Below are 16,368 nucleotides of genomic sequence, written 5' to 3'. Positions count from 1 at the left end.
GAATGCAGAGTTAAGTCTTCTAGATGCTAATGATGTGATGATATCATTCTAATAGCTTAACAAAATGTGGACTTGTGCATTCGTTTTTAAATTTTCTAATTTTAATTAAATATGAAATATGTATGTGTGTGTGTATATATATGCATAATATATCTCTAACAGAAGTTATTGGGTCTATCACTGCATTTATGTGTCTAAGAGGGTTAAAGATAAAATAATTGAGAACAGATTCTTCACTACATATGTGTTGCTAGTGAGTTTTACAGAATTTACAAGTTTTGCTTTATTCTCTACACCAGTTTAGGTGTCAGGAATGATGTATGTAGTAATTTGTAGAGGAGTAGACCAAACGTTGATGAGCTGACAGGTATTAGATATGTGCTATCTTTTGAAAGGTGCTGTATCGCATCTGATTAATTTCGCCTTTCTGCTTTAGAAGGTTATATGTCTTTAAGTATAGGAATAAAAACATTGATGTAATAAGAACCTTAAGTCTTTGTGCCCTGAGGGTGCCATAGCAGAAATGAAAATTAGATTTTAAAAATAATTCAGAAAAATCTGAGTCCATAATCAGCAGTGCCAGAGTGTTGAAGTTTAATGCTGGGTTATGTGAACCAAGACATAGTATATATTAGTTTTCATGCTTTCAATCAAAATCAGAGGTATATTATTTACTGCAATAATTCTCTGTGAATATAGCAAAGTGTGGGTGGTACTCAAAGTCAATTTAATTTATTGTGGAACAATACCCTCCCCTGATGCCTTCAGCAGATGCCCTCTTAGCATGGACTCTATTTCCCTCTCTAGGTAATGGCATGAGAGACAAACTACTTGTTATAGTAAATTAAATGCTTCCCACCTCTGTATCTCAGGTTTTCAAGAACTTAACTCTCATATCTATGCACTGCTTATTTTGCTGAGAACTCTTTTAAACTTTGAACTTAAGGGAGTGGAGTTGAAATCTGTCCATTAATATTTTCCATACTGATATATTCAATCTTGAGGTTTTTTTAGAGTGATGTGGACATTGGCTTACCACATAGTCAGAACATTAGTAATGTGAATTTGGATTATTAACTTAGTATTACTCATGACTAAGTAAAAAAAATTAATGGGAAACATAGTCTTACTTCTTTGAGGTATAGACCCCTTGGTGACTGATTCCAATTAATATATTTCTTCTCTATTTTACAAGTTATTAGTATTTATTAAACTATAAAGATTTAAGCTTTGTTTTATTATTTTGAAATTATTTATTTTTATAGATTTATGGATTTTTATAAAATCTTACTTTAAAATTTGGTGATAAGCATATGAATAAACTATAGTTTGACTAGTGCATGTAGATAGTTAGTTTGAAAAACTAGATATCCTTTATTTCTTCATAGACCGTGAGCCAGTAAACTATTGCTTGTGAGTCAAATGTGAGTCCTGTGATTCCTCTACCAATTTGAGTATGAGCTATGAATGTTTCTTATATTTTTAAATGGCTAAACAAAATTTTTTAAAAATAATATTTTGTCATGTTTTAAACTTATGCACAATTCAAGTTTCACTGCCCATAAATAAAGTTTCATAGGAACAAGCTTATCCTATTCCACTACGTATTATTTGTGACTGTTCTCAAGCTACAACAGCTGAGTAGTTTCAGCAGTAATCAGGACATGTCTTTAAACCTTTCACCCCAAGTTTTCTCATCCACAGGTCTTAATTTTCATCCAGACCGCCTTCAGCCCACTTCTACTGACCACAAGCTTTTGGATCCTGCCCTTGGTCTCTGAGCACAGCAGAATACAGGAGAATCCCTTCCTGCTGGAGACATGATGCCTTATCTTCCCTCCCAAAGGGCCATCTCTGCTTCAATTCCACTGCCAGCCACATCCTTGCTACTGCCCTCTTACTACTTCCTATTCTAGCCAAACTGTATCAGTTTTTAATTTATTTCACTCAGTTATTCTTAATACAGTTTAAATATAGACAATACAAAATATAGATATTTATTTTATTTATTATTATACATGCATATTCATGTGTATCTTTGATACTGCTACTTGGTCCACACAGGTGGATAAGGTACTATATTTACCATCTGACCCTTTATAGAAAAAGTTAGCTTACCCCTCATCTAAACTATGAAGACAGAAACATCTGTTTTGTTCCCTATTGTAGTCCCACAACAGGTGCAAATGTGTCCTAAGTGAATATCATTAAGTGAATAAATGATGGAAAAACTGTATTTTCCTGTATTGTCTAACAACCAGATATGTTCTTATTCTTTATCTGTCACCTATTTATCCTAATTTCAACTAACTTATCTTTTCCATGAATCATTCTCAACTAACTTCAACTGGGACTGATTTCATGAACAGACTTCAATCATTTTGTTTAACATTTCTTTGCTATTCAGTTACAAATTTTGTTTTTAAAGATGAAATATAATTTTGTGAATAATAAATTATTATACTATTTGTTGCTTGTTAGCAGGTGACTAGATGCTATATCCCTTGAGAACTAAGGTTCTCTGCAATTACTTGCATTTTCTACAGCATCTTATGAATTATTATTGATGTTAATGTTCACAACATGTTTGTGGAATTCAGTGACTGAATAAATGAACTGTCTTCACAAGCAAAAAACTAAACTTCAGGAAAGCAAAATACTCATCAAAATTCAAAGGTGTGTTTTAATTGACCTGGAGTTCAATGACACTCAGGAAAAGTAAGAATATGCTGTAGTAGTTCCACTAAAAATTAAATAAGTACATTAATTACTAATGTATGTTACAATAAATATGCTTAAAAAATAAAGCCTTCAGTAAATAGAAGATGGCCAGCTAATGCAGCCAGGTAGAACAGCTCTCACTGAGGGACTGAGATGACTGTCATGCTTCTAACAGATCTTCAGAGGGAAGATGCTAAGTGGGTATGGAGGGAAGGCACAGAAGCTGGACTGAAGGGGAATAAAGCTGGGAACTCTGTATGGTGCTATGGCACACAGGGGCTCGTTTCTGGATCACAACTGCTCCAGGGGAATGGGTGGGTTAAATTGGCAAGCAGCAACCTTGTCTTGCCATGGGCCTCTGGAGCCCCGGCAGGAGGATACCTCCTCAAGCAACATGAAAATTCAAGTTGGCAGAAAGAGCTGCTTAGAGAAGGGGGAGGAGCAGCAAGCCAGCTAATGTGAAGCCCAGAAGGTTTGGTGCAGTGCATATCGGTTAGATGCACATCTGAAGTGAAGTATGGACAGGGATGGCCATTTCTCTAGACTTGACTTGCTGCCATAGGAGACTTTAGCCCTAGGGGAACTGTCAAACTAATTTCTGCAGGGTGATTTTGCCCATCAGATGGGGCTGGTCTGATCCGAATAACCCTTGGTCTGCTGGCCTCTCCTGGGGCCTCAGCTTGGGCATGCCTGTTTGCAAGGAAGTCCTGGGTGCCCTAGAGACCCACACTGTGGCTTTTGCAATTGCTGACTGTACCTAACTAATGGAGAGCTCCAGTGAGGTGGCCCCTATGGCCACACACAAGCCCACCTACTCCCTCCCCATACTGCAGCTTCTTCTGGGCCCACCCTGAGTGATCTCTCCTGCTTGAGGGGCACAGAGGAGACATCCAGACCTGTGCTTGCCAGCATCTTGACCCCAAACCAACCCCACCTCAAGTGCAACCATGCATGCAGTCTCCAGTAGGGGCCCACTGAACCCCCAGCTGTGTTGCTTGTGCCACTGTGGTGCAAGTCTGCAGGACACAGGCACCCCAGTACCTGCTAACAATCTGCCACAACTGACACACCTCAACTCCACCAGCACAGTAAATTCCAAACCCTGAGGAGCCAGAGAGAAAAGTTGGGGCACAGTAAGTGTCCTTCAGAGTTAGAGCACACAGTACAGGAACTGGGAGCTTAGTGTTGGCATCCTGAAGTGTTCTAGAAATGAAGCCAGTCTGCTGAAACCACATTATACCATAATCAATCCCTCACAGTCATCAAATAGGATAAAACATTTTTAAAAATTCAAATGTCAGCAAACTAAAAGATTGAAGGTAGATAAACCCATAAAGATGAGAATCAGCACAACAACCTTGAAAAACTTTAAAAGCCAGAATACCTTCTATTTTCCCAATGATTTCATCACCTCTCCAGCAATCATCTTTCCAGCAAGGGTTCTGAACCAGGCTGAGGTGAGTGAAATGACAGAAAAAGAATTCAGAATGTGGATAGGAACAAAGATCACTGAGCTACATCTGAAATCCAATGCAAGGAAGTTAAAAATATTCATAAAACAATGTGGGAGCTGACAGGCAAAACAGCCAGTAGAGAAAATAATGTAGCCATCCCAATAGAGCTGAAAAACACACTACAAGAATTTCATAATGTAATCACAAGTATTAATAGCAAAATAAACCAAGAGGAAGAAAGAATCTCAGAGCTTGCAGACTGGCTTTCTGAAATAAGACAGTTTCTCAAGAACAGAGAAAAAAGAATAAAAATGAATTAAGAAAATATCTGAGAAATAGAGGTTTATGTAGAGATCAAATCTATGACTCATTAGAGTCCCTGAAAAGGGTGGGGAGAATGGAACCAACTTGGAAACCATATTTCAGTACATCATCCATGAGAACTTTCCCCAACCTAGCTAGAGAGGCAAACATTCAAATTCAGGAATTGTAGACAACTCCAGTAATATGCTTCACAAGAAGATCATCTCCAAAACACATAATCATATTTTTCAAGGTCAAAATGAAAGAAAAAAATGTTAAAGACAGCTAGAGAGAAAGGTCAGGTCACTTACAAAAGAAAGTCCATTAGACTAACAGTGAACCTCTCAGCAGAAACCCTTCAAACCAGAAGAGATTTGGGGACAATAGTCTACATTCTTAAAGAAAAGAAATTCCAACTCAGAATTTTATATCCAGCCAAACTAAGCTTCATAAGCAGAGGAAAAATAAAATTATTTTCAGACAAACAAAGGCTGAGGGAATTCATTACCACCAGACTTCCCTTAAAAGAGCTCCTGAAGGAAGTGCTAAATATGGAAAGAAAAAATTGTTATCAGCCACTGCAAAAACACACTGATTTACATAGACAAGTGACCTTAAAAGACTTCCTTAAAAGAGCTCCTGAAGGAAGTGCTAAATATGGAAAGGAAAAATTGTTATCAGCCACTGCAAAAACACACTGATTTACATAGATAAGTGACACTATAAAGCACCCATATAAGCAAATCTGCAAAATAACCAGCTAAGATCATGATGACAGGGTCAAATCTAGGCATAACAATACTAACCTTTAATATAAATGTGCTAAATGTCCCAATTAAAATACACAGAGTGACAAACTGGATAAAGAACCAAGACCCATTGGTATGCTGTGTCCAAGAGACCCATCTCACATACAATGACACACACAGGCTCAAAATAAAGAGATAAAAAAAAATCTTACCAAGTAAATGAAAACAGAAAAAAAGTCGAGGTTGAAATCATAGTTTCTGACAAAACAGAATTTAAACAAACAAAGATCAAAAAAGACAAGGGCATTACATATCAATAAAGGTTCAATTCAGTAAGAAGATCTAACTATCTTAAATATATATGCATCCAGGAGCACTCAGATTCATAAAGCAAGTTCTCAGAGACCTTCAGAGAGATTTAGATTCCCACACAATAATAGTGGGAGAGTTTAACACACCACTCACAATATTAGACAAATTATTGAGACAGAAAATTAGCAAAGACATTTAGAACCTGAACGTAGCACTGCATCAAATGAACCTCATGGATATCAACAAAACACTCCACCCCAAAACAACAGAATACACATTTTTCTCACTGCTACATGACACATAATCTAAAATTGATCACAGAATCAGAAGTAAAATACCCCTCAACAAATGCAAAAGAACCGAAAATCATCACAAACAATGTCTCAGACCACAAGACAATCAAATTAGAAACCAGATTAAGAAATGTATTGAAAAACATACAATTACATAGAAATTGAACAATCTGCTCCCGAATGAATTTTGGGTAAATAACGAAATTAAGGCACAAATCAAGAACTTATTTGAAACTAATGAGAAGAAAGATATATTGTACCAGAATCTCTGGGACACAGCTAGCACAGTATTAAGGGAACTTTATAGCACTAAATGCCCACATCCAAAGTTAGAAAGGTCCCAAGTTACCAACCTAACATCATAATGAAAAGGACTAGAGAAGCAAGAGCAAACAAATCCCAAAGCTAGCAGAAGACAAGAAATAGCCAAAATCAGAGCTGAACTGAAAGAGATTAAGACACAAAAAATTGTTCAAAAGATCAACAAATCCAGGAGCTTGTTTTTTGAAAAAAATAATAAAACAGACCATTAGCTAGACTAATAAAGAAGAAAAGAAAATTCAAATACACACAACTAGAAACAACAAGGAGGGTATTACCACTGACCTCATAGAAATACAAATAACCATCAGAGAATATTATGAACACCTCTGTGCACATAAACTAAAAAATCTAGAACAAATGGATAAATTCCTGGACACATACATCCTGCTAAGACAGAACCAGGAAGAAATTGAATCTTTTAAAAGACCAATATTGAGCTCTAAAATTAAGGTAGCTATAAATAACCTGCCAACCAAAAAACAAAGCCCAGGACCAGATGGATTTACAATTGAATCCTTCCAGATGTACAAAGAAGAGCTGGAACCATTCCTGCTGAAATTACCCTAAAAAAATTCAGGAGGAGGGATTCCTCCCTAACTTGTTCTATGAGGCCAGTATCATCCTGATACTAAAACCTGACTGAGAAACAACAAAAATAGACAACTTCAGGCCAATATCCTTGATGAACATAAATGTACAAAAATCCTCAATAAAATATGGGTGGATTGAATCCAGCAGCACATCAAACATCTTACTCAACACAATCAAGTAGGGTTTACCCTGGGATGCAATGTTGATTCAACAAATGCAAATCAATAAATATGATTCATCACATAACAGAACTAAAGACAAAAACTACATAATTATCTCAATAGATGCAAAAAAAGGCTTTTGAAAAAAGTCAACACTATTTCATGTTAAAAATTCTCAATTAACTAGGTGTTGAAAGAACATATCTCAAAGTAATGACAGCCATATATAACAAACCCACAACCAACATCATACTTAATGTCCAAAAGCTGGCACTATTGCCCTTGAAAACCAGCACAAGACAATGATGCTTTCTCTCACCACTCCTCTTAAACAGTCTTGCGGTCCTGGTCAGAGCAATCAACAAGATAAATAAATAAAGGGAATCCAAGTAGGAAGAGAGGATGTCAAACTATCCCTGTTTGCAGACAATAATCCTATATCTAGGACACTCCATAGTCAGCCAAAATCCTTCTTAAGCTGATAAACAACTTCAGAAAAGTCTTCGAATACAAAATAACGTACAAAAACTAAACAACCCTCTACACCAACAACAGTCAAGCTGAGAACCAAATCAGAAAGACAATCTCACTCACAATTGCCACAGAAAGAAGAAAATACCTGGGAATACAGCTAACCAGGAAGGTGAAAGATCTTTAAAAGGAGAACTACAAACCACTGCTCAAAGAAATCAGAGATAACACAAACAAATGGAAAAACATTCCATGCTCATGGATACGAGAAATCAATATCATAAAAATGACAACATTGCTCAAAGCAATTTATAGTTTCAATGCTAATCCTATTAAACTACCATTGTGATTCTTCATAGAACTAGAAAATATTATTGCAAAATTCATATGAAACAAAAAAAGATCAGAGCTCGAATAGCCAAGGCAATAAATCCTAAGCCAAAAGAACAAAGCTGAAGGATCACACTACCTAACTTCAAACTACACTACAGGTTTACAGTAACCACAACAGCATGTTACTGTTACAAAAACAGACACATAGACCAATGGAATAGAATAGAGAACCCAGAAATGAGGCTGCACACCTACAACTATCTGATCTTCAACAAACCTGACAAAGACAAGCAATGGGGAAAGGATTTCCTATTCAATAATAGTGCAGGGCTAACTGACTAGCCATATGCAGAAGTTGAAAACTGGACCCCTTCCTTATACCATATAAAAAATTAATTTGTGACGGATTAATCACTTAAATGTGAAATCCAAACTAGAAAAACCCTGGAAGACAACGTAAGCAATACCATTTAGGACACAGGAACTGGCAAAGATTTCATAGTGTAGTCACCAAAAACAATGGCAACAAAAGCAAAAGTTGACAAATGGGTTCTAATTAAAGTAAAGGACTTTTGCACAGCAAAAACAAAAACAAAAATGAAAACAAACAAACAAGAACAACAACAAAACTATCAAGAGAGAAAACAGACAACCTACAGAATGGGAGAAAATATTTGAAAACTGCATCAACAAAGATCTAATATCCAGCATCTATAAGGAACTTACACAAATGACAAGATAAATCAACTCCATTAAAAGTGGGAGAAGGACATGAACAGATGCTTTTCAAAAGAACACATACATGCAGCCAATAATTATATAAAAAAAACCTCAACATCACTGAACATTAGAGAAATGCAAATCAAAACCACCATGAGATACCATCTCACATCAGTCAGAATGGTTATCATTAAAAAGTCAAAAAATAACAGATGCTGGCAAGGTTACAGAGAAAAAGGAATGCTTATACACTGTTGGTGGGAGTGTAAATAAGTTCAACCATTGTGAAAGACAATGTGGCAATTGCTCAAAGACTTAAAAACAGAAATACTATTTGTCCCAGCAATCTCAGTACTAGGTACATACACAGAGGAATTTAAATAATTCTTCTACAAAGACACATGCATGTGTATGCTCATTGCAGCACTATTCACAATAGCAAAGACATGGAATCAACCTAAATGCCCATTAGTGATAGTATGGATAAAGAGAATGTGGTACATATATACCATGGAATACTATACAGTCATAGAAAATAACAAGATCATGTCCTTTGCAGGAACGTGGTTGGAGCTGGAGGTCATTATGCTTCTCAAACTAAAGCAGGAAAAGAAAATCAAATACCTAATGTTCTCACCTACAAGTAGAAGCTAAATGATGAGAACACATAGAGGGGAACAACAGACAGACAGTGGGGCTTATCAGAAGGTGAAGGGTGGGATGAGAGAGAGGAACAGGAAACATAGCTTACAGGTACTAGGCTTAAAAACTAGTGAGGAAACAATCTGTACAACAAACCCCCATGACACAAGTTTACTTATGTAACAAGCCTTCACATGTATCCCTGAACTTAAAATAAAAATTAAACAGAAACAAACATATCACATTCTAAAATTTGATACCTAGATTAGTGATTATTTATGATTGAGAAGAGATAAGAATGTAATATTTCAATTTTATGAGTAGAAAATAGTAAAGATTTTCATGAATCCTTTTCAAAATAAGAAACACTGTGTTCGTAATCATTTTGCCTTACTTTTATACCATATGCTGACAGGTTCAGTCACCTGTAAAAGTTTCAGTAGATACGAGTAATGTAGAAACATTTTTGTAAAAATATGTGAAATTATGAAGCTATTCTTGCAGCTTCTTAGGCATCTAAAGTAAATCTGACAATTCTGTGCATAAGAAGAAATCATTCTTAACACAAAAACGAAAACTACAAAAAACTTATTTTGCAAAATGACAGACAGAATATGTATTGTCCCTTATTTTTTTATTCCTTTACAAAAGGAGAGACTACAAGGTATTTTTATTCAATATCATACTTTAAGTACGTAAGATGCTATTAACCTAAATATTTTCCAATTTTAGCTGCTTGGGAGAACAGAGTTAAATTACCTGCTTTCAGATTTTTCCAAAAAGTAATGAACAATTTTGGATAAATGTCCTTAGATAAAACATTTTTTAACTGTAAAATACTTTTAATTACATATTCTTCAACTAGTATAAGCACATTTTTTAACTAATAAATATGTAGACACAAACAGGCTCTACAGGGCCATATTGCTTAAATTATTCATTATTGGATATAGTGTTGCAAAAACCAAAGTCTGTACTATTACAGATGTAACTATAGGCAGAAAAGACAATTTCGAACATATATTTGTGTAACTCTACTGTTAGATTAAAATGTATACTCAAGTAACTTTAATATTATTTAACTAAAAGTGAGAATCTGTTATAGGCAGACTTAAATTTACTTTTATGATAACATAGTATGCTTATCCTAACAAATTATGTATAATTCTATTTAATATTTATTTCTACTTAATATTTACTTCTATTCATTATTATACTTAAGGTTCTGGCTAGAAAGAATATTAAAAGCCACATAGTTTTGAAAGAAACACATCACAATACTCTACACTAAAAATCCTAATAAATTTTCAGAGGATGAAAAAACAGTTCAAGTGCATTTACTAGGCCATGTAAGAAAAGTCTATATAAAAACAAAATGGATTTCTATAAACTGTTAAGGAACACTTAGAAAATGAAATTGAGAAACTCTTTTATAAAACATGAAATAAACATTTACAAACTTAAAATAAGTGCAAAGTCTATGAAGTCAAAACTATGAAACATTGCTAAGAAAAATTAAATATTTAAATAAATGAGAATATGTTCATGAATTGTCAGTTTTAGCATTGTGAAAATTCTCACCAGATTGATTTACACATTCAAGGCAACCCTTATCCAAATCTGCTAGTTATGCTTTTTATGAAATTGATAAGATGATATAACATATATATTAATGTGCAAAGGATATATGAGAGACTAAATAATTCTGAAAAGTAAAATATTGACAGGACTATATTACCTGACTCTGACACTTAAAATGAATCCAGTTATAAAAATACTTAGAATGATAAAACAGAATGAAGGGTTCAAAATAGACCCACATACATGACAAATCAATGACAAGGTAATTCTATACAGAAAAGATAATTTTTTAAAGAAATAATGCCTTAAAAAATGGGAAAAACCTGGCCGGGCGCAGTGGCTCATGACTGTAATCTCAGCACTTTGGGAGGCCGAGGAGGATGGATCACGAGGTCAGGAGATCGAGATCATTCTGGCTATCATGGTGAAACCCCTCCTGCTAAAAATATTAAAAATATAAAAAATTAGCCGGCGTGGTGGCGGGCGCCTGTAGTCCCAGCTACTCAGGAGGCTGAGGCAGGAGAATGGTGTGAACCCGGGAGGTGGAACTTGCAGTGAGCTCAGATTGTGCCATTGTACTCCAGCCTGGGCGACAGAGCGAGACTCCGTATCAAAAAATCTAAAAAAGTGGTAAAAAACTATCTCTAAACTTCAAACCATTCACAAAGCTATTTAGAAAAGAAGAGCATGTGGATGGATCATGTATTTATACATAGCATTAAAACTATAAAACTTAGTTTAAAAAATAGTAGAATATCTTTGTAACTTTAGGGTAGACAAAGATTACTTAGCTATAACTGAGGAAAGATGAGCTATTAAAAGAAATGATTGGACTTCATCAACCTTACAAATTCACTGGAAGACATCACTATGAAAATATAAAGGCAAACTACAGATGGGGAGAATATATTTCCAGTCCATATATTTGAAAAATTACTGTATAAAATATAAAAGTAAAACTTGTAACTCAATAAGAAAAATAAAAGAATTTCAATCCAAAACTGGAAAAAAAATTTAAAGAGCCACTTTACTGAAGAGAATGTATTAGGTTGGTGCAAAAGTAATTGTGGTTTTCACCATTAAAAATAATGGTAAAATTATTATTAATGGTGAAAACCACAATTACTTTTGCACCAACCTAATACATGGCTAATAACCACAATTTAAAATGTTAATTAGTTATCATGGATATGCAAATTAAATACACTAGGACATATTGCATCATATCATATGCATTAGAAAAGCGAAAATTAGACTACAACTAATATGAAATTCTCATACATTGCTTCTACATATGTACATAGTACATATGTACAATAGTACAATCATTTTGGAAAAGCATTTGTCATTATCTAATGACACAGAAAATAAACTTGACAATTGACCTAGCAATACTACACTTACGCAGTCATTCAAGAAAAACAAAGACACATGCTCACATATTTCTGCATGAATGCTCACAATGATTTCTTCAAAAGAGCCCCAAATTAGAAACAACACAAATGTCAATCAACAGATGAACGAAGAAGCAAATTATGACATATCCATACAGTGGAGTAATTGTCAGCAATAAGAACAGTATAAATTACTGACACATAACATACACAAATTAGTGATATTTAAAAAGAAACAATAAAAGACCACAAAAAAAGATGAATCTGAAAATCATGCTAAGTGAGAAAAGTCAGACACAAAACACTGCATACTGTATAATTACATTTACATAATTGTGAGTTAAATGCATTTTTTATATAAATTACATCTTGGTAAAGTTTATTTAAAAAATAAAAATAGGCACTAGAGTATATTTTATTTAAACTAACTTTACATATTACTGGAGTATTAAATAGTTTAGCCTTTGATCTGCATTACTATGTTTATGCTTGGTAAGTTAATTGTGATTAAACACTAGTAATAAGCCAGAGCTCTGAAACTGTGATCATAAGGTAAATAAGGTTTTTATTTACTAATGTATTCTGGTGTCTCCAATCTATACTTATTAATATTATCCTAAATGTCAACAAAAACTTTCTGGCATAGAGCAAATTATGATTGCTTACAGATAGTAATCACCATGCCAGCATCCCTTTGCCCAAAGGCAAGCCCCTTACCCAATTTATAAGAACCGGATTTTTTTTGCACATAATGGATTCTCTCTACTATAGATGAGGAACTTACAAAAAAATGAATATAGATGATTATATAGGGAATAGCTGTTCCTTTTTTTTCCCTCCTGAGAAAGAGATATTTTGCTCCCTAGTGAAAACAAATTATCCTGCGGGATCCAAAGGGGAAGGGTCTAGACCCTTTACTTTTAGAATTGTAAATAAATCTTTCCTCCAGAAAGAGGAAATCCTTTTTTTTTTTTTTTTTTTTTTTCAACTTTAAAAGTTAGGGATGTCTTCATAGGCTCAGGTCTTAGTCTCCCTTAAAATGTAAACACATGCCTTTAGGGAGGTAAATCTCTCTGGAGCCCGTGGGCAATCATAATATATCATCTAGGCTCAATTTTTAGGACAGGTCTCAAATTTCACTAAAATTTGCTCAGAAAGCCCCAACTAAATAGAAAAAGTATGTTTTCATATAGTTATACATCTATGATCATTGTCATATTAAATATTCTCCTGTCGACCTAAAATAATCAAAACGGTCAGAATCTAGTTTAAAGAGAGTTTATTGAAGTGAAAAGATGAGGATGAGCTGACTCAGGAAGCACAGATTCCAAAGAATGAAAGCGAGTCTTCCAAAGTAGGAAAGTTTGAAATATATATATGTGTGTGTGTGTGTGCATGCATGTGTGTGTGTTTCCTTTCATACTTTTATTTATTGTGAAAGGAAAATAAATCTTGGGGCCCCCAAATCACTAAGCTAAAGGGAAAAATAAAGCTGGGAATTGGCTAGGGCCAACCTGCCTTACATTCTATTCAAAGTCATCCCTCTGCTCATTGAGATACATGCATATCTGATTGCCACCTTTGGAGAGGCTAATTAGAAACTCAAAAGGCAACCATTTGTCTCTTATGTACTTATGACCTGCAGGCCCCTCTCCACTTCTGATCTTCCCCCGTTGCTTCTCATTGTCCCGGCTTTCCATGCTGAACCAATGTTCATCTTACATATGTTGATTAAGGTCTCTCTAAAATGTATAAAACCAAACTATGCTCTGACTACCTTGGGCATATGTCAGAACCTCCCAAGGCTGTGTTACAGGCACTCATCCTCAACTCTGGCAAAATAAACTTTCTAAGGTAACTGAGACCTGTCTCAGATTTTCAGGGTTCACAATATATATGAAACTGGCCCAATTGTCCCATAGAACTGACATTTTCAGCTTTTTGAATAAACATAGAAATTGACCCTTGTGGTCTTAAACTTTAAATTTACATTTGTCTTCTCTGAGTTTCTTCCTTAGGAGACTAACCCTTAGACAAAGAACTGAAATTTACCAGATCATTGTATCCAGACAATGAGATGCCAGACCCCTCATCTGGTGTGATTTTCTTAGCCTTCTCTACTTCCTGCTTACCAACTCCTCGCCCTTAATCCTCCCTAATTCCTGTTTTCCCCATATGTAGCTAAATTTCTACTCCTAATTTTAGTTGGTTGGGAGACAGATTGTGACATCTCTCATCTCCTGGGCTGTAGTTCCCAAATAAAGTCTTCTTCCCTGGCATAACTCACTGTCTCAGTGATTGGCTTTCTGTGCTATGAGCAGTAGGACCTAGACCAAACACCTGGTGTTTTGGTAACACATATCAGGATGGATGGATGGATGGATAGATAGATAGATAGATAGATAGATAGATAGATAGATAGATAGATAGATACGGCAAAAACCACAATTACTTTTGCATGAACGTATACGAGAAACACTGAAAATGCATATCTCTGGAGAGATATTATCTGCAAGCAAAGTGAAATTTTTTTTACCAAGTAAGAGAGGCATCAAAGTAAGCTATTAATTATCCATGCCTCACCCAGGAGTGTACAGGTAAAATCTCTGGCTGTGAAAGAGTAGAGGAAGCAAAAGATGACTTTATCACTGATCCAGTAAAATATGAGATTGATATTTGTTATAGAAGTCATCTTACATACTCCTGAGGGGTTGGGGAATATTCTGTCATATAAATATGGCATTAAATTTAAATAAATAGAAATATTTTTATACAAAAAAATGAGAAGAACTTGAACATGAGGAAGTAGGCAGAGAGGCAAAAAACAAAAAGGAGGATGCAGCCACAAAGAAAATGAATTAGTAAAAAGTGAAATGAGACTGGATTTTATGGAATTACTCTTTACATATATATGTGTATATATATCCATATATACTTATATATACATATATATCAAGCATTTTAAGTGACAAAGTGAATTCACACAAATGGATATATGCATTTAAACACATTATTTTTGGTAAAGAAAAAAGTAGTGAAAGTGGCAGTGAGAAATAGACATCAGAATATGTGAGACTGTAGAGAAAAGGAACAATAAAATAAAACTTAAAGAGACTACTATCTCATTTTAATGATACTCTTCCTAACACATGTATTAATTATAAATACTTAATTTTAACTGACATTTTTAGCATATATGACTTTTTTTGTTCTGTCACTGTTTATATATATAGAATATATGTATGCATGTATATATACACACACACATATGTCTGTGTGTGTGTATATATATATATACACAGAGAGAGAGAGAGAGACAGTGATAGTAGGCTTAATAACCACTCTGATCATGGCTCACAGTGTCTTTTTTGGCAACACTACTTTTCCTCACTTACAGCATGGGGTTTTTGTTCATATTGAGTTGCTCCATCTCAGACACCAGCACGACTGCAAGGGATGTTGAACAGTCTCAGTTCTCATCAATAGGGAGTTATGTCACAGTGCTTCCCACTGTGATTCACTGAGTCCTCAGTACTTTTCTTCAAGCTCCTTGCTTGCATCAGTCTCACTTTCATCTTTCTGTGATTTTGTACTATTACTCATTCTTTTCCCACACCAAACCCTGCTCGGCTGTTTCAAGGGCATCTTTGATGCCAGTGGATTGACTACAATAGAAAGCAACCTAGAGGCAATCCTTCACACTCATTCATTAATAAAGACATCATCATAACTCATATATATATATATATACACACACACACACATACATACAGTTATAGGTATATATGTGAAACCTTGGATTTTGATATATGTTCTAAAGGGACTATAATGAAAGCAAGATACAATTTTTTGTCATTTTTTTCACTGACTATTTTCGAATCTATTTTATGCTCCTTGTTTTTGTTTTGCCCTTTGTTTTTTCCTGAAACATTTTCAATAAGTTATAATAGAAGATTAGAATAAGAAAAAATGACATTGTTATATCAGAACTGTTGTATGCAAGACTTTCATACACTTGCTTCAATTTCTTGTCCTACAGTCTTGTTACTCTAGTTGACCTGGATCTTTGACCTGCCTACTCATTATGCATGCACTATGTATGTGAGTGATGAAAATGAGTATCTCTATCAAGCATATGATATTCTTTCATCCCTCTCTCTATTGGATGCAGTTAAGATTCCAGGTGTTCTGTTGCCAAAGGGCCTATATATTAATTTATTAGCTCTGTGGTCTTTGAAAAGTTATGTAATTCGATCCTTTGTCAAGTTTAGAAGATTTCATTTTATAAATTCAATGTGATTATAATTATATTATATAAT

General features: G+C 34.7%; 1 long non-coding RNA gene across 1 annotated transcript in view; it reads left to right on the top strand.

Moving 5' to 3' along the window:
* Positions 1–2,235, top strand: part of LOC115894523 — a 29,130-nt gene extending 26,895 nt beyond the window's left edge. The window contains exon 2 of the long non-coding RNA XR_004054621.1: positions 1,705–2,235. This is a non-coding gene — a long non-coding RNA (uncharacterized LOC115894523). The remainder of the gene's footprint in view (positions 1–1,704) is intronic.
* The last annotated feature ends 14,133 nt before the right edge of the window (positions 2,236–16,368 follow it).

This window comes from Rhinopithecus roxellana, chromosome 18 (genome assembly GCF_007565055.1).
Source record: "Rhinopithecus roxellana isolate Shanxi Qingling chromosome 18, ASM756505v1, whole genome shotgun sequence".
NCBI lineage: Eukaryota > Metazoa > Chordata > Mammalia > Primates > Cercopithecidae > Rhinopithecus > Rhinopithecus roxellana.
The sequence above is the reverse complement of the archived record's forward strand: the minus strand, read 5'-3'. Positions and strand labels throughout refer to the sequence as shown.